Consider the following 22,932-nt stretch of genomic DNA (forward strand, 5'->3'; position numbering starts at 1 on the left):
ATTATTAATTGTGCTGGGAATAAAGTTGCTGGGATTTTTGTTTGTTATTGTGAGATAGGAAAACTGTCACACAAACACAGCCAAAATTGCCAGGCCCGGAAATAATGCCTAGCCAGCAGTGAAAAGAAACTCAAATAACTCTCTGCCCAACATTGCTTTCTAGTTCATTTGTAATAAAAACAGCAGAGAGCAGCTCAGAGCCAAAAGATTTTTTTTTTTGCTTTGTTTCAGCTCTAGCAGCACAGGAAAGGTGATATCATTGTGTAACGCAACCAAGCAAATGAGTAATGAAAGTGCAAGCAAATAGATTAAATAGCACAGGGTTAAAAAAAAAGGTGTGATAATAATTTGTTTTGCTAATTGTGTCAAAAAAGTCCTATCTCTCCTCAAACAGCTGAAACGTCACCAGATATAAAAAATAAGAAATAGTGAAGTGAATAATTAAATGAACAAAAGACATCATTTTTCCCCTCTTTAAAGCGCTGAAGAAACCCATGCTTATTTTAAATAAAATTCCACTCACTTTGATCATATTTTCATCACCTTGAATATGACACCTGCCTTTAATCAATACTTCGTCTTACTAGGGAATACAAAAAAAAATGCCTTCTTTGCAGGAAAGATGCAGTCTTAACACTACCCAAGCTAACTTGAGTTGCAATTGCCACCAGTAGGACTGATAATGCCATAACTCACCGAAATCTGGTGTCTTCCCAACATATTTAGGTTGCAAACTACAAGACTCAACACACGTTGCCCACTTCTCCCAGGAGATGAGCCTAACGGTTCTCACTGCCAAATGAACAAAATCATCACTTTCCCATTTTCTTCCTTTTACTTCTCTACCTCCTACAAAGGCAGATGGGTAGCAGCAGGACCCGAGGCTATGGAGGAGCAATGGGCAGGTGGCCGCGTGCTCTGTGCTTTTACAAAAAAGTCCATCCTGTTCTAGTTAGGCTGTGAGGGTTGGGACAACTGATAAACCAATGACACAGTTGATTAATGCTCATTTTAAGCATCTGTCTTCATGGGATGGCAGATAGCACTAGAGGGAATGGCCTCAAATTGTTCCAGGGAAGGTTCAGGTTGGAAATGAGGAGACATTTCTTCTCAGAAAGAGCAGTCAGGCATTGGGACGGGTTGCCCAGGGAGGTGGTAGAGTCACCGCCCCTGGGGGTGTTCAAGGAAAGGTTGGACGTGGTGCTTAGGGACATGGTTTGGTGGGTGGCATTGGTGGTAGGGGGATGGTTGGACCAGATGACCTTGGAGGTCTTTTCCAACCTTAATGATTCCACGGTGTGCTCACCACCTTCCACTCCAGGCTGTGAGGACAAGACATGGGATGTCCCAGCCTGGGATGCAGATGGAAGTCAAACACTCCTGTGGCCAGAGAAAAACCTGGAAAGGCAACTTTCCAATTCATTCCACTTGCCCTTAAAATCCACCGGGTCATTATGGCTATCAGCACTCTGCCTGCTCTGAAGACCCTACCTCCAGCTCCAGCTCTCTGCACTCCAGGCTTTCAGCAGCCTTTTGCTGCTCTCTCAAGTCAGGGAGCCTTGCAGTTTGCTTCCAAGCATTGCCTAACACCAGCAGGTCTCGACCTAAATAACTGACTGAAGGTCATGCAGTCGGCTGGTAGCAAAGCCCTGCAGTACGTCTACATACTGCAAGTCACGGTCCAGCACTTGAGAAACACATTCATCCTTCTAATCCGCAGATGAAGAATAACTCCACTTTTCACAGACAAGGGCACAGTTCAATCACCCACACGGAGGAACATGATGCGCTGAGCGCGCGTTCGGCTCCAAACAAGTAAGGCTTTGGCCGCAAAACAGACAGCAGTGCTCGGAGCCCACGGCTCCTTCTCAAGGACAGCAAGGAGGAGTCACATGAGTTGAAGGAAAACAGCAGCAAGCAAAGCACTACGAAGAGTGCCCAAGGAGAGCCCCTGATGATTAATAGCCCAATGAAAAACAAGTTAGAAAGACTCGTTGCTAATTAAGAAATGCAGGGGAAAAGAGAAAGGAATAAGGAGTTCCACCTGTTAAATATTTACCATTAGGGTCCCAAGTGCAATGGCTCGTTTCGAAAAACAAAGGGTGTTTTTTGTTTTAAGGAAAGGGCTGTTTTCCACTTCAGCATGCTCAGTACAAACCAGCCACGTGAGTTAAGTGCAGAGAGGGACCTGTTAAGCCTCACTATCTGATGTAGTAGTAATTGCAGTGGTAACTTTATTATGGACATAAAAACAAGCAGGGGTGTTTGTCTCCACTTCTCCCATCCACCAGGCAACTCAGCCAACATGCGCCAAGCTCACCCCTCCAAAACACAGCATCAACATCCCCAAATGGTTTTACTACATTCCCGTGCAGAAACACATGTCCACCTCCAGAGTCTCCTCCTCAAAGTCAACATTACCCAGCAGAGAAAAAGGGGAAAAGAAGGAAAACAAAACTTCTATATTTTTCTAGATATTCTCCATCCCGTTTTAAGCAAATGGTTGCAGGAATTACAATTGCAGGAAATACAATTGCTGGAAGTCAGCAACGCTTGGGATGAGACAGCAAGAGCTGTCACCACAGGACACAGTTCCATCCCCTCTCTCTCCTCCCTTTGCCCCTGCCCTTGCTGAGGTCAGCTCATGCCCTGGCTGGCTCCTTCAAGGAGCAGACACAATTCACCACTGTGTGCAGCCCAGCCACCAAGGGGGAATGGTTTCTTCCCAATTTAGTAAGCTGAAGAAGGCTCAGCACCAGAGCAGCTAGAAAGAAGAGGGCAGGATCGAGTCCAGGCTGTCCCTTGCAACAGCATCCAGCTGGTGAATCAGTTCAGGTCATCCCTGAAAAGTCTCCTCAGCTGTTACCACCCTGCTCTCAAACTCAGAGTCCGAAAAGAACTACAGACTGAACCTGGCAGAGCATTCAGTTACAATATCAGGGGTTTCCAGGTCAACAGGGCTTGTGTTTTTCATCAGCGAGGAGGCATGCAGTCTGAACTTGTTTACTTCATGGAGTCATGGAAGGACACCAGTAACAGTGTGCTTGTCTACCCCTCGTATTTATGTCCTTATAACAGGGCAACCAACACAACCCTTAAACCAAAACACTTCAAATATTCTGTTGTGCTTCTCCCTACCACCAACAAAATTGTAAAGGCTACTTTTCCCACCTCACTTAGTAATGTCAAGTTCTTGGAGTAACCTGACTCATTTTGATGGCTTCACAAGCTTGGCCAAGAGCCACCTCCAGGAGATCTCTAGAGAGAGGGCTTTTGCTCCTTGGTCAGAAAATGCGGCCATGGCTGGGCTGTGATTCATGAGGGGAGGGCACTTTGCTGATGCTCCAGCAGCCTGCTCCCAGGGGAAGGCACATGCACACCCAACTAGCAGTGCCAGGCAGGAGGAGATGGCTTCACTCTGCTCATTAGCCCCAAAAGTCATTAATCTTGCCTCTGTGCATCACATTGAAATACCCTCATACAGACTGCAAAAGCCACTGTTTATATTATATAGAATCATATAATCATTAAGGTTGGAAAAGACCTTCAAGATCATCTGATCCAACCATCATCCTACTACCAACACCACCCACTAGTGTCACAGGAAAACAAGGTAAAGGCCACAACCGTTTATCATGTCCCACCTTACCATTTTTCATTCAAATTGACTTTTTAAGTCAATTACTTTCTGTGAACACCAACCAAAAGAGGCTCGAAGGTGAAAGACAAGCACATCCCGGATCCCCCGGCAAGACTGGGATCCCCATTCTACACTCTGCCCAGTGACAAATCATTCGATAAAACAAAACAGCAAAACACTTCCAAGAATTACTGTTTCTTGTAATAGTTCCATGTGGAAGTGCACTTTTTAAAACATACACTTAAATGTTCCATTTCAGGTATTATTACACAAATCCTTCCCTTTCACACCCATTCAGGACTCTTCACCCCCCACTCAGTACGGATCTGCCAACCAACCTGAACCAACACCCAAGAAGAGACCGAGGACACTGGTTTTAGAGCCCAAGTTTCCACACAAAATGCATGTCAGTATTATAAGATTTTAAAAAGATTCCAGATGATTATCATGAGCACGGACATTATTTAAAAACACTGCTGAGTAGCACTGTTCTTCTAAGCCTGAAGGGTTTTTAACACAAAAAGCACAATTTTATGTAAATGCCCCATAATCTAACATTCTAAGTATCTAATGTCATCTTGATCATTTTTAGGGTAAGATTTAATAAGCTTCTGCTCCATCTGCACCAGCTGACATAGCTGAATCAAGAGAAAAATGTTAGTGTTCCCTAATGGGGACTGGGAGGAGATATTCCCCTAATAAAAGGAAGACCGTTGCATAGGAAAGACCAAAGGAAGAAATTGTAAGGGAAATATTAATTAGCCTTTTTTGCAATATTCAAGACAAGAATGTTTCCCCAACCTAGTAGATGACAGCAGCAAGAAAAATCATTTTATTCCATGTTATGAAAATCACCTCTAATAAGAAAAATAGCATTCCACATTTCCTCCTCTCTGCAAAAGGTGCTTTGCAATACATTAGAGTGTCATTCTCAAGAGATACTGAACTGCTTGACCCAGAAAAAAATAAAAGACCATTGAAAAATACAAAATCTATCAAAAATGACCATTTCAGGCTGAGTTCTGTCTGAGATGCAATCAGGCTCCCTGGGTAGTAAGAACCTGACTGCTCAGTGATGCACCAAAAGCACAGGGCAGCCAATGAACAAACTAACTCATTAAAAACCTTTTTTTTTCTTTTTCCCCCCCTTTGTTTCAGAACAGCTGTGCAAGAGCCCAGCACAAACCACCCCTCTCCTGCACTTACAGCTGTAGCTGGGTGTGGATGATGAGAGGGGAGCTGCAATCCACTTGCCCTCCCTCTAGCTGCCCACTCCCATTACACAGAAGCAAGGACGTCTCAGTTCCCAAATGCTGCTGGCGTAGGATATATGTGAGGGGAAAATCAGTCTCGTACACCTGATGCACAAGAATACAAAGCAAGGGACAGCAATTTGTTTCTTCTGCTCTCTCAGGACTGTGGATTCTGGCTTTAAAGCTCTTTTATAGAAATGCTGATCCCCAGGCTGAGCTTGCACAGATAAGGTGTGCCTCTTCAAGTGGAAGAGGAAATGGATATTTTTTTTTGCTTGTTTGCTTTAAATAGTCTCTGATCTAAATCAATAATCTCTACCCATCAACTACTAAGTGAAAAGTCGAGATCTGTGCATCTACATGAACAGCAACTGGGAGGAGGAAGGGCCTTCCTCTGCCAGCTTGGTTGAGTGAAGCACAGCAGCTCCAGGGGAACATCTCCCAGCACTCCCCTACATACTACTGGCCATGTTGTAAGAGCAATCGCAGACTTTTCAGCTTTTTCTTCAGCAGAAGAGGGAAAGGACTCAAGGTCCAAGTCCTGCAGGAGGAGCAGAGCGCAACAACACCAGTCCCAGCTACACCTCATTTCCTGTGTTTTATGGGGGCCTTAGGAGCTACAGGATGGCACGGCACCTGTTGCAGGTTGTGCAGCGCTATGGAATGAAGGCAGTGGAAAAGGATGTGTGAGGGTGTCGCACTGCTTGCTGTCAGTACATCGCACAACTCAAGCCATCACACTGTTTTAGAAGTGAGCAAATGCTTGTCTTAACACCTCTCTGAAAACCCATCAAGGAAAGCAGAGCCTGCTGCAGCTGAGCAAGGACAAGGAGTGCAATACTTCGCAGGATGTCAGTCCTTATCCTCATTGTAATGCTTCGTGTCTACCTTTTCTTTTGCTCTTCAGACTCATTTTGGTCCTGCACACACATCTTAGGACAACTACATCTGATGACTGGGTCTGTATCTCAATCCAGCTCAAGCTAGTGACTGACATGGGTGGACTTATCGCAGGCTTGCACTAGTCTGAAGTGCAATGAAGTGTCTGTAGGTTCATCCTATTGTGAACATCACAGACTCTTCACAGGGAGGCTGCTGTACACAGTTCAACAAGCAAAACATGCAACAGTGGCAAAAGCACTTCCACGTCAGCACCACTGGGGCTTACGCTTCTGCTTTCTTTGGCCCACTCTTCCTTTTGGGACATTTTTGCAAACTTAGTGGGGCAAAAGCAGTATTTTCCTCAATGCAAACCACACCTCCAGAAGTCTTTGCCAGTACAGCTCTGTGAGCAACGTCCTTCTGACAGGAAGACCCTGGGCTGACAGAGGTGCCAGGAGCCACAAATATTGTTGCTGATTTGGCTTACGGAGTGGGACTTCAGCTGTGTCTTACAGGAGGGGTCTCCCATGGCTTTACACTGAGATAAAGAAGTTATGCGATGCGTGTAAAATGACTGAATTTGGTTTTGCCTTGGTAACCTCACAACAACTGAGCCAGGAGATGCTCGACAGCAGATACAGATCGTTGCTACCTGGCCATCAACATACAGGGATCATACAGCAGTGCTCCTCCTCCCCACTAAAAGGAATTGGAAGGGTTCGTGTTTGTAAAGATTTTACAGTGTTACCAGCACTTTCTTCTATTTCTACCATTAAATGTATCCAGAAAGAGAAGAATGTCCACTTATAACAGTTTAAGCTACCGAAACACATTATCTACCTACACATCTGAAGCAGCAGCCCCACTGGGACAAGGCTGCCTAGGGCAATAGCCCGAGCTAAGTGTCACATCACCCCTTACAGAGAAGAAAGGGGCTGGGAATTCATTATTCTGAAAAGGCCTGGGTGACTCTCCAGCTCTGCGCATGTTACAAGCCAGCGGGAGGCAATCACTAGCCGTGACAAAGACCCAAATCACAGATCGGGCATGATAAAGAGTTCAGCCGCACAGAAAAGCCCTTTTACGTGAACACGGCTGGAGGACAGCCCTCCCAAACAGCTGACTTCCCCACTTGCAAAAGAAACAAAAGGCACTTTCTGTATCTCGCGCAGATGCAATTACTTTGGAGTTTCACTTATGCCCAGCGGAGTGTGCAACAGCTATAATAAAGGCGCAAGGACCGGGCGGTGATCACGGTCCCCATCTGACGGAGAAAATAAGCTACAGATAACCCTGAGCGGGAGCCTAATTAGCACACAGCCTCAGCCTTTTTGGCTTTTGAATTCCGTAATTCTTTTAACTCCTTACGACAGAATAGACATTTGGTATTTACCCGTCCGCTGGCACTCGCCCAGGTTTCCATCCCTGCCCCTCTGTTCACACCCAGGCGGGCACCACTTCGCCTCCCGCGCTGCCGGCGGGCTCCAACAAGAGCCTCTTTCTTTCCTTGGGTCCCTTACGCAGAGGCACGTGGCAATAAGGAAACCATCAGCTCTCCTGCCAGCCCGTGTCTAGCCCCAAAGGCCTGAAAGAGCTCTCACAGGTACGAGAGGGAGTTGCTGCTCCATCTCCAGGGCTGCTGGGCTGCATCTCGCGCAGCCTGGTGTGGGGGTCCCCCACCGGGCACTGCTGCGGGTACAAAAATTATCCTTCCGATCACTCTGTTTTGGTTCTTTACATTAGACGTATTCTTAAAGCCTTCAGGATTTGCTTTGTTAACATAAAGGCTCAAACCATGCTTTATAGTTGAACAAACGCTGAAATTCTCATTTGACTATATCTCTTCAGGAGCAAAGGAGTTGTGCTAAACTTATAAAAGTGGCTAACAGTGAGATTAATTAGATCCCACTTAAAAAAAAAAAAAAATAAAAACAGCGGACACCAACTCCTTATTTTCACCAAATGTAAAACCAACCAACACGAGGCATTTCCTTTACAGTTAACGTTGGCTTTCATCAACCCCCCATGACTGCAACCTCCTGAAATGCCTCCATTAACTTGGGTTTGCAATTCACACCATCAAATCCTCCACTGATACTGCTTTAAAAGCACACATGCAACCCCAGAAGGTACAGACGTGCCGGCTCCTGCAGCCACAATGGCAGGGCTGAGGGCACTGGTACAGCCCATGGGTACAGGTGGGACTAAGACTGAGCAGAAGACCCCGGTGCTGGCCAAGCCTGATTGCTGCAGAAGCCACACCAGACTGACACGTCTTCAGGTCCAGCAAATTGATTTGTTGGTCCACAAAGGCAAGAAGGGAACATTTCCTACCATGCTGCTCCTTTCCATCACCCTCCAGGCACTACATCTGGCGATTCATGGGCCCTTCTCTGAACTGGTTCAGCTCACCAACCCGCAGAGAAACCAACCACTGCTCTTTGCTGAGAGTGTTTGTAGTGGGTGTGCGAGTAAAGCAAAGAGAAGCAACGGGTTGAGGGCCAAGAAGGAAAAAGACATTATTAAATCACTGTAAATCACCCCTTCTACAGCCGGCGGATTTCAAGTATAGTATTAGGCTCCTTTTAAAGCTTAAATCTCAGCAGCTGCCTCCTCCTCCAAGACCTGGATGGGAGCTGAGCGATAGTTGCTTTCTCTGAGCATTGTCATGCTTGGCTTGAGGTCTGCACTGCAGCCTGGGCACTCACCCGCACCCCCATGGAGCCCAGGAGAAGCCCCACATGCTGCGGGCTGGCACACGGCTCAGCGAAGGCAGCCGAGGTGAAGACTTCAAAACATCTCTGGGAACAGCAGTCCAGAGACGTTTTGGCAGATCAGGCCCCATTTTCCTGTTACTTTTTTTAAACTCCCATTTATTAAGGGCACATGTTCAATATTCCGTAAATAATAACAGAAAGTGTTTTCAGTCAAACCAAAGCCCATGGAATAATTTGACTCATTTCAGCAGCTGGTGGCAAAGCCAAATAAATGCCTACCCGCTGTTACGGGCAGCTCTAATGTGCAGTGCAGTGAAGTCAATGGGCACTAGCTCAGGACCCTCTTGAGGTGAAAGAAAATATTATTACTGGGAAAGATTTCATAACTGTAGGATTAAGCTTCATCCAAACATAGATGTGGCATTGGTTTAACTAAATCCAGCATGGAAACGTTTTATTTATTGCAGCAGTACAGTTGCATTACAAAGTTCCAGCCCAGTGCTCATCCTTCTGCCAAGGAGAGTCCCTCTTCTGCTTGGAGGAAGAGATACAAAGATTCCTGTCAGGCACTGGTCTCCATCTCTACTTGCCCTTTCCCTTCCTATTTGTGAAAAGAGGTTTTGCTCAACGTCTCGTACATGCAAAGCCCCCCTTCTCCTGCTAAAATCACTCCCCGTCAAGGTTTTAATACTCGTGACCAAACCAAGTCCGCTCAGCCTGTTTCTACCACTCTTGCTTTCCTCCTGCTTCGCATCTGTCCTTGGTCAAGTTTACTGTAGCCACGCCAAGGGGAGAAAAAAACAAACACACAAAACCCAAAATTGCCTGCAAGCGTGTCTGACTTCTGTGCAACCCTCTCTGAGTTTGCTGAATTAATACAAAGCCCAACAATGGCAGGGAGATCCAGAGAACTGTCCTTGTCCCCTAAGCTGCCTCCCCTTGCTCCTGCACCATGCTCCAGCTCACCTGGAGGGATGCATGGCCTGCCTTGGGATTGAGATGCCTGAACATTCTCACCAAACCAACCCCATTTCCTGCAATTCAGATTTTTTTATTTTTTATTTTACTTTTTTTTACATTTTAAGACTGGTGATGTCCTGCACCTCTTCTCACACATTTATCCACCGCTAGTATTTTTATATTGTCGTGTCACGCAGTCCAGGCTTTTAAATGCTTAACGCTCAAGTTTTCTGAAGAGCTTGCATGCTGCTTCTGAAAGGAATTCCACCTGTTGGTGTTCAAGCTAGAATGGCCAGAAAAATAAATAAAACCTGGTAGGATTACTTTGCTACTACATTAGCATCTAAAGGCATCAGAGGAATTCCCAGCCACATACCTTTTGTTCCACGTGAATGCAGCCAGATCCTGTATTCGCCTAGAAGGACTGCCCCGTGAATCTCAGCATATTTTATGAGTCCAAAAGGTCTCTTTTCTTTTACAGATGGCAATGCCCTGCCAGGTGCAAGGTTCGCTCTGAACACGCCTCATGTGAAGCATTGCTGTCCACCTGCACCTTGCCGTGGCCCTGTTACTGGAAGCACTGCCCCTGCAGCCTTGCCAAGAAAGCGATTCAGGTGAGTGCTCCTTGATTTGCTCCCGCCAAAAAGGAATCAGTAGGGTCATAAAAAGCTGTTTAATGGCGATTTGAGCTCACTGGACCAGAGGGAAAACGCCTGAAGTCTATATAACTAGTGTGGCGCTGACCATCCACCGCTTCCACGGCTCCCCTGCCTCAGCCTCAGCCAAAATGTGCATATGGGCTTCTAGCCTCAGGGTGAAGAAAGGCACACCAGCTTGTCTGCCCAAACACCTACGTGTCAAATCCCAACTGTGTCCTACCTACTGTGCAAGGACATTAACATCAAAAGCAGGTCCGTCTGTCACCCCTGCTGAACGGCTGGCCAAGGGGTGGCTGTTAAAAGCTGCTGCCTTGGACATCAGCTGCTCTCCCTCCTCCCCAGGACCTGTGTAAGAAGGTAAATCTGATGCTTAAGAAAGGCTGAATTCTTGTTGCTCGCCCTTGCCAGGACTGAGAGTCCTTTTTTAGGTTTCTCCACTAATTTCAGTGGAATCAGCACTTCTCTCTCATGGTCACAACCTGCTCTAGGGGTATGGCAGGCAAACAGATCTGTTTTCATGTAGATGGCCATCCTTTATCCCAGGAATGGAGAGATTACTGCAGGCAGATATAATCTTAAGTGAAGCTACAGCAGCTCCAATCCCTAGGTGCGATCCAGCCTGGACTATTTGAAATTTCTTCCCTCTAAAAGCCACTTGCTCAAGAAACCTTTTTGCCAACCTCCTTCCTCCTTTGAACGCCCTCCTCTCAGGGACTACGCAGGAGCAAACGTTAGTGGTCTTTCTAGACAGGTTTCCCTGTTTACATAAGATAGCCAACGTAAAACTGATAAAGGGAGATATTTTTCCACACAGTACCTAATCGAACCGTGGGATTTATTTGGTGAGAGGAGGTCCCAAGGTTAAAGAAAGAGAGAAGGAAGGAGGGGAGATTTTCATGCAGATCAGGAGTATCATAATTAAGTGGCATTGTAACAACGGAATTTCATCATTCAGGGTTCACAAGAAGTGAAAAATAAAAACAAAAGTGAATAGAGCAGAGTAAACATATTCAGCCTCTTCTGAAGGAGATGGCACCTCCTGCCTTCCCCTGACCCAGCCGGTGGGGCTCATTCGGCGGTGAGGATATCAACTCAGACACCTTTGCCACCCAACAAACCTCACACTCCCGCACACTCAGACACCACCTTGTGCTTCTCCAGTCCCCAAAAATCTGTCCTACGACCCCAGGGCAGCCCAAGCCCATGGGGAGGGGGGGAGCAGCCCGGGAGCTGCAGCGTGACGCTGCGAGGTTATAAAAAGCCGAGGACGCAGCCGGGAACACGGCAGTGCTGTGCTCGTATCACCTTTCACCTACATCCGCGGAGCTGCTTTCCCAATCAAACATTACCTCGGAAAAACAAGCCCATCACGGCTGCTTGCCCCGGCAAGTCCCGGGACCTGCCTCACTATGTCCTCGTAGGACCCGGCAAGCTGAACGATGGCAGAGGGGAAAACCCTATAGCCAAAGCCATCCCCCAGAGCAGCGGGGGAAAAATAGGCTGTCCAGGGGGCTCCGGAGAGAGGGAGATCATGGGGAAACAGCATAGCAAGGGCAGCACCAGGGATGCGTGTTGGAAAGCCCCAGTTCCATCTGGGAAAGCGTGAGGGACTTGGGACCTGGGAGCTGGGAGACTGGACTTTGGCAATCCACACATGAAGAACGTATGGGAGACACATCAACCAGAGGGGAAGCTGCCAGGAGCTACCATCAGGAGGATGTTTAGACCCGATGTCGAGTCTGTCAAAGCGCTCTCCCTGCCTCCCTCACTGGTCGAGGCTGTTCGTGCGAACCACAGGATCGCAGAAGGGTTTGGGCTGGAAAGGATCTTAAAGATCATTCAAATCCAACACCCCTGCCAAGGTCAGGGACTGTTTTTTGGTGTGGTGATGTGTATGTAGTGGCAGTTAGTAGTGACTGACCACTTCTCTTCCACTTCTCCCCCAGTGCCCAAGCTCCAGCTCCCACTGCAGCACCCTGGGCACTGCCTGCACCACCAGCGATTCCAGCCACGCAGACACGTCCTTCTCTTCCTGGGTAGGATGATGTGCTCAGTTGAGCTCTGCCACCCATCAGGATGGACCTCTGATGCATCAGAAGTGGTGGAGGCAGCCTGAGAGATGTCAGAAAACCCAATAAACTACCTTAGGTGTTATTTGCTAAATTTTTGGTCCGCCTATCTGGGTTTAGATTGACGGTTTGGGATTATATTTTTTGCTGTCTTTTAAAAGTGCTTCAGTGTCCCTTTGAAGTCCTCCACGCACTGTCACTACATACACATCACCACCCTCAAAAAAAAAAAAAAGTTAAAACAGTCTTGATCATACAAAATGCACCATAACTATTTTTTTCTTTCCCCGATGGGTAAATTGATGTATCAAAGGAAAAGAGCACCAGACAACGTAGGCCTGCAATCACAAGACTGGCAGAAGATTCAGGACTCCTTGAAAACATGCTTTCAAGAAGAGAGTGTAAAGATCCTCGCAGATTACTAGCATTTTTTCCTACCTCAAAAGCAGCACAGATGAACAAAGCCAATGAAAATGACCTGGAAACCCATACTGAGAGTTAGAGTGCTGTGGCCTTGATTTTGATCTTGAAATAACCTGGCCCGAGCTCAAAAATCATTTTTAATTTTTATTTTTAGAATGCATTACCTTCAAACCTTCAGACTTGTCCTTTAAATAGCTTGACACATTTGATACCTTTTCCATTTTTTTCCATGAGGCTGAAAACACGATCTGTGAAGTCACATTTATCAAGAGATGTGTCCATCATCAATATCTCAGTGAGAACTTTTCCAAGGAAAGATTTGTTCGTTTTACAGCAGATGCAGGCTTTCCCAACACCTACCACCAGGAAATGCATCATGTTCATATCCCAATATGCCAAAGCCATCCTGCTCTTTCCACAGCTACACCAAGCTTTGGCCTTGAGTTGACAAAGCCTAATTTAGCTTGTAACTCTTATTCTCAATGACGTGGACAAAAGTCAATTTTGAGCAAGAATTCACTCTCTCAGAACTACCCTTTCTCAGAGCTGCCAACCTTAGTTCATTTGACTACTCAAGCTGGACACAAATAACTTGTTGCAAACAAGAAATAATTTTTTACAACTACTCTGAGCACATTTTTATTTTATCTGTGGAGGTCTGACTGCTCTCCGGCAGATTTGGGAACATGCACAGCCTGTACATGTTCCATACACTACTCCTGTGCCAGCACTACCATCACTCAGCACCGGGCAAAAAGGGAGATTTCTGGTTTTCTTTTAAGCAAAACCATCACATTGATAGAGATCTGCATGACTGCAGCAGAGCCGATGTGACAGCATCCTATCTTCCTTTCTTTTTAGTGTTCATGACGGTGTATAGCCGCTGAAGGCAGCACGGGGGACTGGAAGGGGATGGCAGGAGTCCATTCTCCTCTGACCCTAATGCAGTGGAACGGAGAGGCATAAATAGCCCCGCCTGTGGGGCACTGGGGGATTAGAGACCTTGTGATCCTCAACTGCCTTAACATCATCACTTCCTGCTGCCCTCTGCCTTGTTAGGCCCCTGCAGCAATGGACCTCTGGAAACCCATGAAATTGTCTTCTAAATCCAAGCCCTCGAGTATCCCCGTGGACATGCACAACCTGGAAGCCTGCAGGAGTTTATTGTCCGGCACTTTAAATGCCCCAGTTGCATCAATGAAGTCCTATTCATTAGGATGCCCCGAGGCACGCTAGGCAGTATACGCAAGCATCACAGCTCTGCGTATCTGAAGGAACCAGGAATAACTCCACAGAATTTGAACCCTGCATGTGATGTGTGTGACGAGCCCGGCAGTGAAACGGATGGTTTTTAAACATAGTAACACAGGAATCACCAGACAGGATCAAAACCAACCACTGCTCTTGCTCAGCATCCGGCCTCCAACCTCAGATGTTCTGGCGAGCAGACCTGCACCCAGCTCCCCCCATCACCCACCAGGCGTACACAGAGGACCTGCTGCGTTCTCCAGCTTAAATCAACAGTTTAAACTCATTCATCAGCTGCAACCCGTAGCAGTTCCCCTTCTGCCACCAATGGCAAGCCTGGCGGCCTCCAGGAAGCAGAACAGACAGCTGACAGAGATGACAACCCCTACCACGGCGGTTGCAGTGCCCCGAGACCACCTGCCACAGCCCTTACAGGTCCACATAACCACAGGGTCCCTGATGAAACCAACTATGTATTTTTATGCAGCTATATATTAATTTTTATGCAGATAAATTATCTCACAGGTAGCTTTCTTACTGTGTTTCTGCCCCATCAGACCTACTCAGACCCTCACACCAGGGTAAAATTTCACGTCTTGCAGTAGAGGAGGGTGCTGGCTCCCTGCCACAGGTGAATCCCAGTGATATAGCTTAGGTATTTGCTACCCACCGCTCTCCACTTCATTCCTCTTCCTAGAAAAGAGCAGACTGCTGCCAGTAACCCATTTCAGGTGACTTCAATACACCAAGTTGCAAGGCATGGCAAGGTCTGAGCTGCTTCACGTGATGTTCTCCCTTCCCACGTGTCCCAGAGCAAACTCCAGGAGAAGGGCAGCACAGGTGGCTGGGTCTGCAAGCACTTCAGCCACCCCAGGCGAACCTCCCGTGAGTCAAAACCTTGTGTGTTATGTCACTGCGGTTACGTAGCAGGCTGACCTCGACTGCACTGCAGGCTCCCTTATTCAGTAGCTCAGGTGCTGGCTCTGCAGAGGGAAGTTCCCGTGACCATCCCGGATGGATAACCCTGAACAAAGGGAAAGGCACGCAGCGCGGGGGGAAGCAGCGAGGCACGGGCAGGTTCTGCACTCTAGTAAACAGAGTACATCTGGCTGCAGTGAGTCACTGAGGCAAAGCACCGAGTCTCAAGAAGGGTCCTTCCCTCTGCCAAGACTGAGAAATAATAAAGTTGGATGAGGAAATGAGAAATAAAAAATAAAAATAATAAAAAAAAAACCACCCCACAACATCCCATCGTGGTTCATTTATTGTTTCGAACAGCTGCAGCAGAAATTCTGCTTTTGTTTTTGCTGGCTTTTCTCTTTCTTTTTCCTCCCTTCCACACAAATGAAACGAAGCATGGAAAGCAAGGGCCCTGTCAGCATCCGTTCTGCGCTGCTTGTTCATTTCTAATGGCAAGCCAGAGAGACGGACCTCAAATTACAGCCACCAAAAGTACAACTTGGATAGATAAACTTCTCCCAGAGATAAAGCCCTTATTTACAGCAGAGTATACCCCTATTTCAAACCGTGCTGCTGCAAAAGGCAATTTTAACCACCTACAACAGGGGCTGGTCCCGACTTCACTGCATGGGTAGCTGGAGTTGCTGTAAACCCACAGTGCAGAGGGGGCCCCATAAAAGCCAGGTGAACCGTGGCACTGCCTGAAAGCTTCAGTGCTTCACTTCAGCTCCTGTCATCCCCATTAAAAAGATGCAAATGCTTTAAACAAATAACCGAAGCACCTGCTGGTCTGCAGAAAATTGGAAGTAAAATTTTAATCTTAGCGGCAGAAAGTCTATTATGAATGAAAAGATCACAAGGACTGGATCTTCTTAGTCATCGATACCACAATTAAAACAAACAAAAAAATATGCCATCAAATTAAATGTACTTTTTTATATGCTGTGTTGCCAAACAATCCCAGAAAAGAAGACTCAAACACAAAAAAATAAAGTTTCGATAGCAGCTCCTTCTAGGAACTGTATGCTTTTTCTTTCATACAGACAACAAGCCTGGGGCTTGGCTCCAGTGCTGGTCGAAGGTCAGTTTTAGACCATTCCCACTAGAAATTTTGTCATGCTCTGCGGGTGGACTGGGATCAACACCCCCATTTCTCCAAGCATTAGACTTTAGCAATTAGAAGACCCAACTCTGCACCCCCACCACCGAGTGCCCTGGCCACTGCCAGATGCCAGGGATGTCAGCACTGTAGGGCTTCAAGGGCAACGCGACTGCCAAATGTCAGAGGGCAAAGTATTTCTGGCAGATTTAAAGAAGATACAAGGCTATACCAGTAACAGCAGAATACCCTGCCTCCAAGATGCCCCATTTGGGAGCTTACGTCCAAGAATGATGCATTTAAACAGAGCCCACCAGAAGAGCGAGCTGCCAGGAGCAGAAGGGGAACGAGGAGTCACCCTTACGAGGGAGGGCAGAGAGCTGGCTGTATTTAACCTGCCTGGCTCTGAGGGGATAAGATTAGCTTAAATCACTCTGATAAAAAGAGCAAAGGACAATATTGCCACAAGAACAAATGAGGATAAGCCGTCTATGAACAACTTCAGGCTGGAGCAAAGAGGTCCCTAACTGTGCCCAGCTCTGGATGCGCTTCAGCCGCAGCGGGGCAGGCGGCCCCATCAGCCTCAAGATGCAGCTTGATAAATTTATTAATGAGATTATACCCCTTGGCTGCTCGTGAGGGTAAGAAAGAAGCCTTCATGGTCCCAGCAGAATTGTGCGCTCGTGTTCTTCTGCTCATCAGCTGCATCTCTTCGTTGTTTTTTTCCTATCCTCTCTCACCTACATGCCATGACTGTTACAGCCATCCACTGAGCTGGGAACTCATTCTGGGCATGGGACAGGAAACTCCAGCAAGCCAGAAGTTTAAAAGACTGCTGAAGAGAAAATAAGTATTATACACCTGATTTTGCAGGCACAGCAATGAGGACAGAAGCAATCTGTTTCCACAGAAAAGGGACTCACCTCTCACCACTGTGCTGTGTATGTAGGACTGACACGAATTACACACCAAGCTCAAACTGCCACCAGGGACAAAAACACACAGTGACAGAGACATTGGCATGTTACCCACTCCTCTACGCACTGCCCCCACGACAAGAACAGAAGCTTTCAGCTGAGCCTGACTTTTGTTAGCCTTTGCCATCACTTAAATGACAAGCAAAGCTCCACCACTCTCACCCGTCACCAAATGTTCTTCCTGTACATGCTACAACAAATCCCATACAATCTTCATCTATTTAAGACAGAGGTCCCTACCACCACCCAGCATGTCTCCATGTCTCCCACTGTCCAGCAGCCCCCTGCAGATGCTCCAGTTTCCTATCCCCCAAATACTTCCATCTCTTTTGGGGATGTTTTTGGAGATTACCACTCAGTGTTCTTCCAAGCCATTTGTTTTCAAAGGCATGCAGATAATTTGCCTGCACCTCCGATAGGTTTCCAGCTTTCAGCTCTGTGTGTTTAGATAAAAACAACATTCAGAGTTTAGCCTTTCAGCTGCAGATTTTCAATGAACAGATCTCGATTAAGGCAGTAAATGCGGCTGCTGCCTTGCCAATGTGTGACACCATTTCCTACTGGACAACCCCGTGGCTGCTACACAACAGTATGAGCAAATTGATTCATTCCTTGTACTCCACTGCCTTCTAATGCAATGCCTGATTTGGGGACTGAGAGGGTTTTCATGGGATCAGTGGGTTTATACCAGATAGGACACCCTCACCTCTCTGCAGCCTGAACTTGCCTGTTTGCTGAGCCCATCTGAGGTGCCTGGTAAAGCTGGGACCCTGGCTTTGCCTTCAGGCTCTCAGCCAAGCAAGCAGGAAAACCTGGCTGTATACAGGCATGGCTGCAGCACAGGCTTTACCCAGGCTGAAATAAATCCCACTGGCACTTTTACAAGGGTAAAAGACTGAGCACAGGCAGTGCCCCAGCAACCATAACCCACAGGGGCAAGTATCTGGGGACAAATCATGAGCCATCCCACCACAAACAGAAAAAAAGCTGGGTAAATCCCCTAAAATGTTCCAGCCACAGCTGTTCAGGAATAACCAGGAGTTATCTTTTGATCTTTTAATCCAAATTAAGGCAGCACCTGAATTTACTCTCAAATGTAACAAGCCTGAGCTTAGGCAGGTCTTGCTGTGCACAGCCGGGTTGTCCCAGGCGCTGGCAGCCGGGTGCCAGTCTCTCGGAAGAGCAAAACCCCATCCGAAAGCCTCCCCATCCTCCCCAGCAGAAACTACAGCCACCGATAGCCCCAGGTTCCCAAGGATTACTTAATGTTTGGACAAACATTTGGAAGCGAGGAGCCCTGTGAAGGCATTGAGAATTATGCAAATGCGGAGCGAACAGGAAGCGTTGGCATCTTATACGAGTTTGCCCTCATTCTATCAAAGCCTCACAGCAATAATGCACTTCCCCCCAAGCAAAGCTGCTGGAATCATTTCACCTGCTTTAATGCACTCGTATTTAAGACATTTCTACATGCCAGGAATGCATGAATTAAATCAGCATCTCCATTTCATGTAGATTTAGTGTAATGGGTGGGGGAGAGATCTTTGCAAAGATCTCATTGCACTTCTCATTTCAGACCCTTGGCCAGGCCCAACTGGATGGATATTTATTATTTACTCACTGTCCCTGCCTGCTCATATGCCAGGGGTTGCTATCATCGTATCATCACGGGTGAGATCACTTCAGAAGCAGGGTTGGCCTAAACAGGCTGTCTGAGATAGAGACTGAAGGCAGAAATCAAGCAGGTTATTACAGAGATCCTATGTCAAAGTGCTTTATTTGACTTGGAAAAGGTTGGTCTGCATTCCAGATCAGCAAAATGTCTGTATCACTACAGGTGGCTAAAAAATTAAAGAATTAAATGTCAAATTAGTGAAGATTTTCCCTACAAGGAAATGGTTTAGTATTTACAAAATATATATTCCAATTTACTTTCCAAAGACTTCCCTTCCCCCTTAAATCTCAAACACACAGGGGGAGGGGGGATCCATATCCAGGACTTGCAAATTCCCCATCCTCACAGCCACAGGCATACTAGCTCCTTTCCACAGGCAAGAAACCAAGACATCTCACATTTGCCTTGGCTTGATCTATACTTAAGATTTGCTTGCAGCCTGTAAAATTATGAAAAAGAAAATTAAAATGAATATATATAAATATCTCCAAAATACACCCACAGCCCCAGCTATGCTGACAAAATGCAACTGATTTAGAACTAGCTCTGTAGAGGCTGGGGAGGGGAGAGACGAAGGAAAGAGAGAAAGATAATTTTTTGCTGCAGAAGCTTCTTTCCTCCTGGGAACAGGTTTCGGGTGCCCCAGCAGAAGGGATATAGCAGCAGGTAAACCCCCCTGCCAGGTACCTCAGCCTGCAGAGCCACAGGTGATGTCTAGCACCCAAAGCAGCAGCAGACCAATTCCACGAGCCCACACTCACACTTCTCAGCTCCCCATATATGTTGCTTCAACAACAAATTATACCCCCCAGAAAATGCTGCTTCCTCCTTTCCTAAAGTTAGGCAGCAATCTTGATAAGGAAACTGATCTGGCTGAGAAATAATGATACAAAACAAACAAAAAAATCTAAACAACCTATAAGCTTCATACTGTGTATTATAGATCTAACAGAGCATTTTTTGGTGTACAAAGGGCAGTGAAACTTGGATCTGGTACCAGCAACTCCCGCCTACCATGACTGAACCGAGATGCTGCCGGCTTTTCTCTGGGGATAACATTTATCCTATCACCAATTCCTGTATAATGAAAAACTAATTAAGAACACTCTAAGGCAAAAAGAACAGCCTCATATTCCAATGAAACATGAAATTTATATCACCCACACCTCTTTTCTCGCTGTGTGCATGTCTGTGCCCAAGTTTTCAATTCTGTGCACTAACCTTCAAGCAAAGGAAATTATCTAAAATATTTTTAAATGCATGCTGGGCCTAAAACAGCAGCTCATATTGGTAATATAACATAATTAATGTCACTTACTTACTTCATCCAGGAAATTAATCTAATCAGCTAAAATAACACAAGAGCCAAAACTTGGCTCCAAAGGAAAAGCTGCCCATGTGGGGCAGACCAGCTCCGCCACCCACCATGACACAATTTAACCCCCTGTGACCACCACGCTTTCTTGGCCACATCCTTGGGGATGTCCACTGCGTCTCATGTTGTCAACAGTGTTGGTCCCTGGGTCTTGGTTCAATGCTCTATTCCTGATCCTATTGTAATGGAAGCAAAGGGTCAGGTATATATTTTTAAATTACTTTTAATTTTCTGTACATCTTTTGGGGAGGGAGGTCTAATCAAAATGAGTTCAACAGAGTAGGACTCACTGCTCATTCTGAACCTAGAAGCACAGTGAGAATTGGTTTAGAGAATAAAATGCCAAAAGTAACCTATCCTATAAAAATATAAGTATGTAAAGATTTTTTGGGTCTTAGACGCAGGCAGCTGTAGGAACATCCCTGGGGAAGTGATAGCTAGTTTACGTCAGCGCATTTATATCGCTGAGCTGTGGGTGCTGGGTGGCCATCACTGCACCAAGCCTTTGTAAATCACTGTGAGAAGCTCCGGGAACAGGTGCTGGTTGCAAAACCAGGGTATTTTAAGGCTCCCCCCCCAGTGCCCAGCAGTGACAGGGCCACAAGGCTGCTGCCCCCCGTGCGTGGGGGTGTGGGTTTGTGGCTGGGGGCAGCACTGCCCAGCGGGGTGGGTCACCCAGACAGAGAGCGTGGGTCCCGCTGCGCTCCGACCAGCCTTGGGGACCAGGGCTGCATTTTTCAGCGATGAAACAGCAGAGAAAGGGTTCTCGCTGCGTCTCCACACATCGGTTCAGCACGCAGGAACAAAATAACAAAGCAAATCCGCTCTGTAGTATTAGGGATTATGACTCAGACTTTTATTCCTCCTCCCCATGATTCATTCGGCGCAGCCTCACAGCTCAGAGCCAGAGCACAGACTCAGAGCAGCCTCATCATTTCAGTCTCCCCTCCAAAACAGGGGGGGGCTTTCTGTCATCTCGCTCATTAACTCCCATTTGCAGTCAAGGGTTATGAATTCAGATTTTTCCCTTTCCTCTCTGCTCAGCCAAGCACTGCACGCCCGAGCCACGTGCCCTCGGATGCTCAGCGCCTGGGAACCCGTCACAGCCCCGTGACCGCCGTAAACACGCACGGCCCCACAGCCGGCCCCTCTGGCAAGCGGGGGGGCACATTAAACAGGAGACAAACAGGAGGTTATTTGAGGCCAAACGGAAGGCTGGCTGCAAAACGCTACACAGGAGGCATGGGGGAAAATACCGTGATGGGGCGCAGCTTTAGAGAGGTGGTAGCTGTTGGGCAGTGATGAGCAATGTCCCATGAAACAGGGGGGACCTTGCCAGCTGGGGACAACCCCGGGGTGCCTCTTGTACCAAGCCCATGATGTATCCCTGCACTTTTTATGATACACCCCACCACTCCCATTTCTTTCAACAGCACATTTTTGAGGCAAAAAATGTGTTTTTTTTTTTTTTGTTGTTTTGTTTCCACCCCCCACAGTTCACCTGGAAGGTGAATTGTGTCCCACAGCACCCAGCATCTCCACGCAGCACCATCTTGGTAGACTGTGAGCTGAAGATCAGCATCTAAGCATCTACATTTCTTCACCTGTCTGGAACTGACCCAGTGTGCTCCCAGGACACGTTCAAGTTCAGTGGAATGCAATTCAGCAGCAGGACAGTGGGGTCACACGGGATTTCTAGCTAGAGAGACTGCGCTCTGCATCCCCACTCGGTGCTTTCAGCATTGCAGGTGATGAAGGATACTTTGCCTGGGGGAATGAGACCTCCAGAAACATCCTACCTCAGCCTGCCACCCAGCTTGCATTTTTTAAGCAAAAAGGAATTACAGCTGCAGGACAGACTGCTGGGGACTATGGGGAGAAACACTGCTTTGTGTATTCCATAGCCTGGGCAGCCCCATCCCGCACCCAGCCATGCCGGTGCTGCACAAACACCGAGCACAAAGTGATCCCTGCTGGACTGAACAAAACAAAAAGCCTAGCAGCCTCTCTGCATTTGGATAATAATAGCAGCAGATGAATTCCACATTTCAAACAAGGCTAAGACATTAAACAGAGCCTCTGTAGGAAGATTAGGTAGAATATATAAAAAAAAATCCTTATGTTCTTGGCAATGAGCTCATTGGCAGCAAAAGCCAATTGGCAGCAAACAGCCTCTTGGTGCCCTGCGAAACCAAGTGTATTAGAGTTCAACAGCTTGCCCAAAGGCTAGGGGCTGCAACACACGGAGTACAGAAATATCTGTGACACCTTCCTCAGGCTCCACTCAGAAACTCACTACGTCACCAGGTTCATACGCATCTGTGAGCTTGTTACCCCACTCTTCCCAGAAAGACGGTGTAAGGGCACTTCAGCAAGCCTGAGATGCCACGTGAAGAGCACCTCACCTTCTTCAGCACAAGAGGCTAGGCAAGCAGGGCAGGAATAAAACAAAGTGAAGCAGCAGCAAATTGTTTTCCCTGGTACAGCTGCACAGGGAGAAGCTACAAAAACATTAACCCTTTTTCAGGCTCCTGTTTTTTTGAGGCTGAAAGTCAGAAACAAACATTAGTCAAGGCAGGCAGAGATAGAAGAAGAGTGAAGGGGGTGGTGAGGAATCTCTTACATCCATCCTTTTTTTTTTTTTTTTTTGACTTAATGGTTATTTCTGTTCTGCATACTATAGAGGAAGCACTGCAGAGAGGGACCTGGGAGTCCTGGTGGCCAGCAGGCTGACCACGAGCCAGCAATGTGCCCTTGTGGCCAAGAAGGCCAACGGTATCCTGGGGTGCATTTAGAAGAGTGTTACCAGCAGGACAAGGGAGGTGATCCTGTCTCTCTACTCAGCCCTGGTGAGGCCACACCTGGAGCATTGTGTCCAGTTCTGGGCGCCCCAGTACCAGAGGGATATAGAGCTACTTCACAGGAGGGCAATAGAGCAATTTCACAGGAGGGTCACTAAGATGATTAGGGGACCTGTCATACAGGGACAGGCTGA

General features: G+C 47.1%; 1 long non-coding RNA gene across 1 annotated transcript; it reads left to right on the forward strand.

The window, feature by feature from the left end:
• The first annotated feature begins 697 nt into the window (after nucleotides 1-697).
• On the forward strand, nucleotides 698-15,093 carry LOC310894232. The gene is made up of 2 exons (XR_014579701.1): nucleotides 698-10,066; nucleotides 12,494-15,093. It is a non-coding gene; the product is annotated as an uncharacterized lncRNA (long non-coding RNA).
• The last annotated feature ends 7,839 nt before the right edge of the window (nucleotides 15,094-22,932 follow it).

Source organism: Anser anser, assembly GCF_964211835.1.
Source record: "Anser anser genome assembly, chromosome: 2".
Taxonomy (NCBI): domain Eukaryota; kingdom Metazoa; phylum Chordata; class Aves; order Anseriformes; family Anatidae; genus Anser; species Anser anser.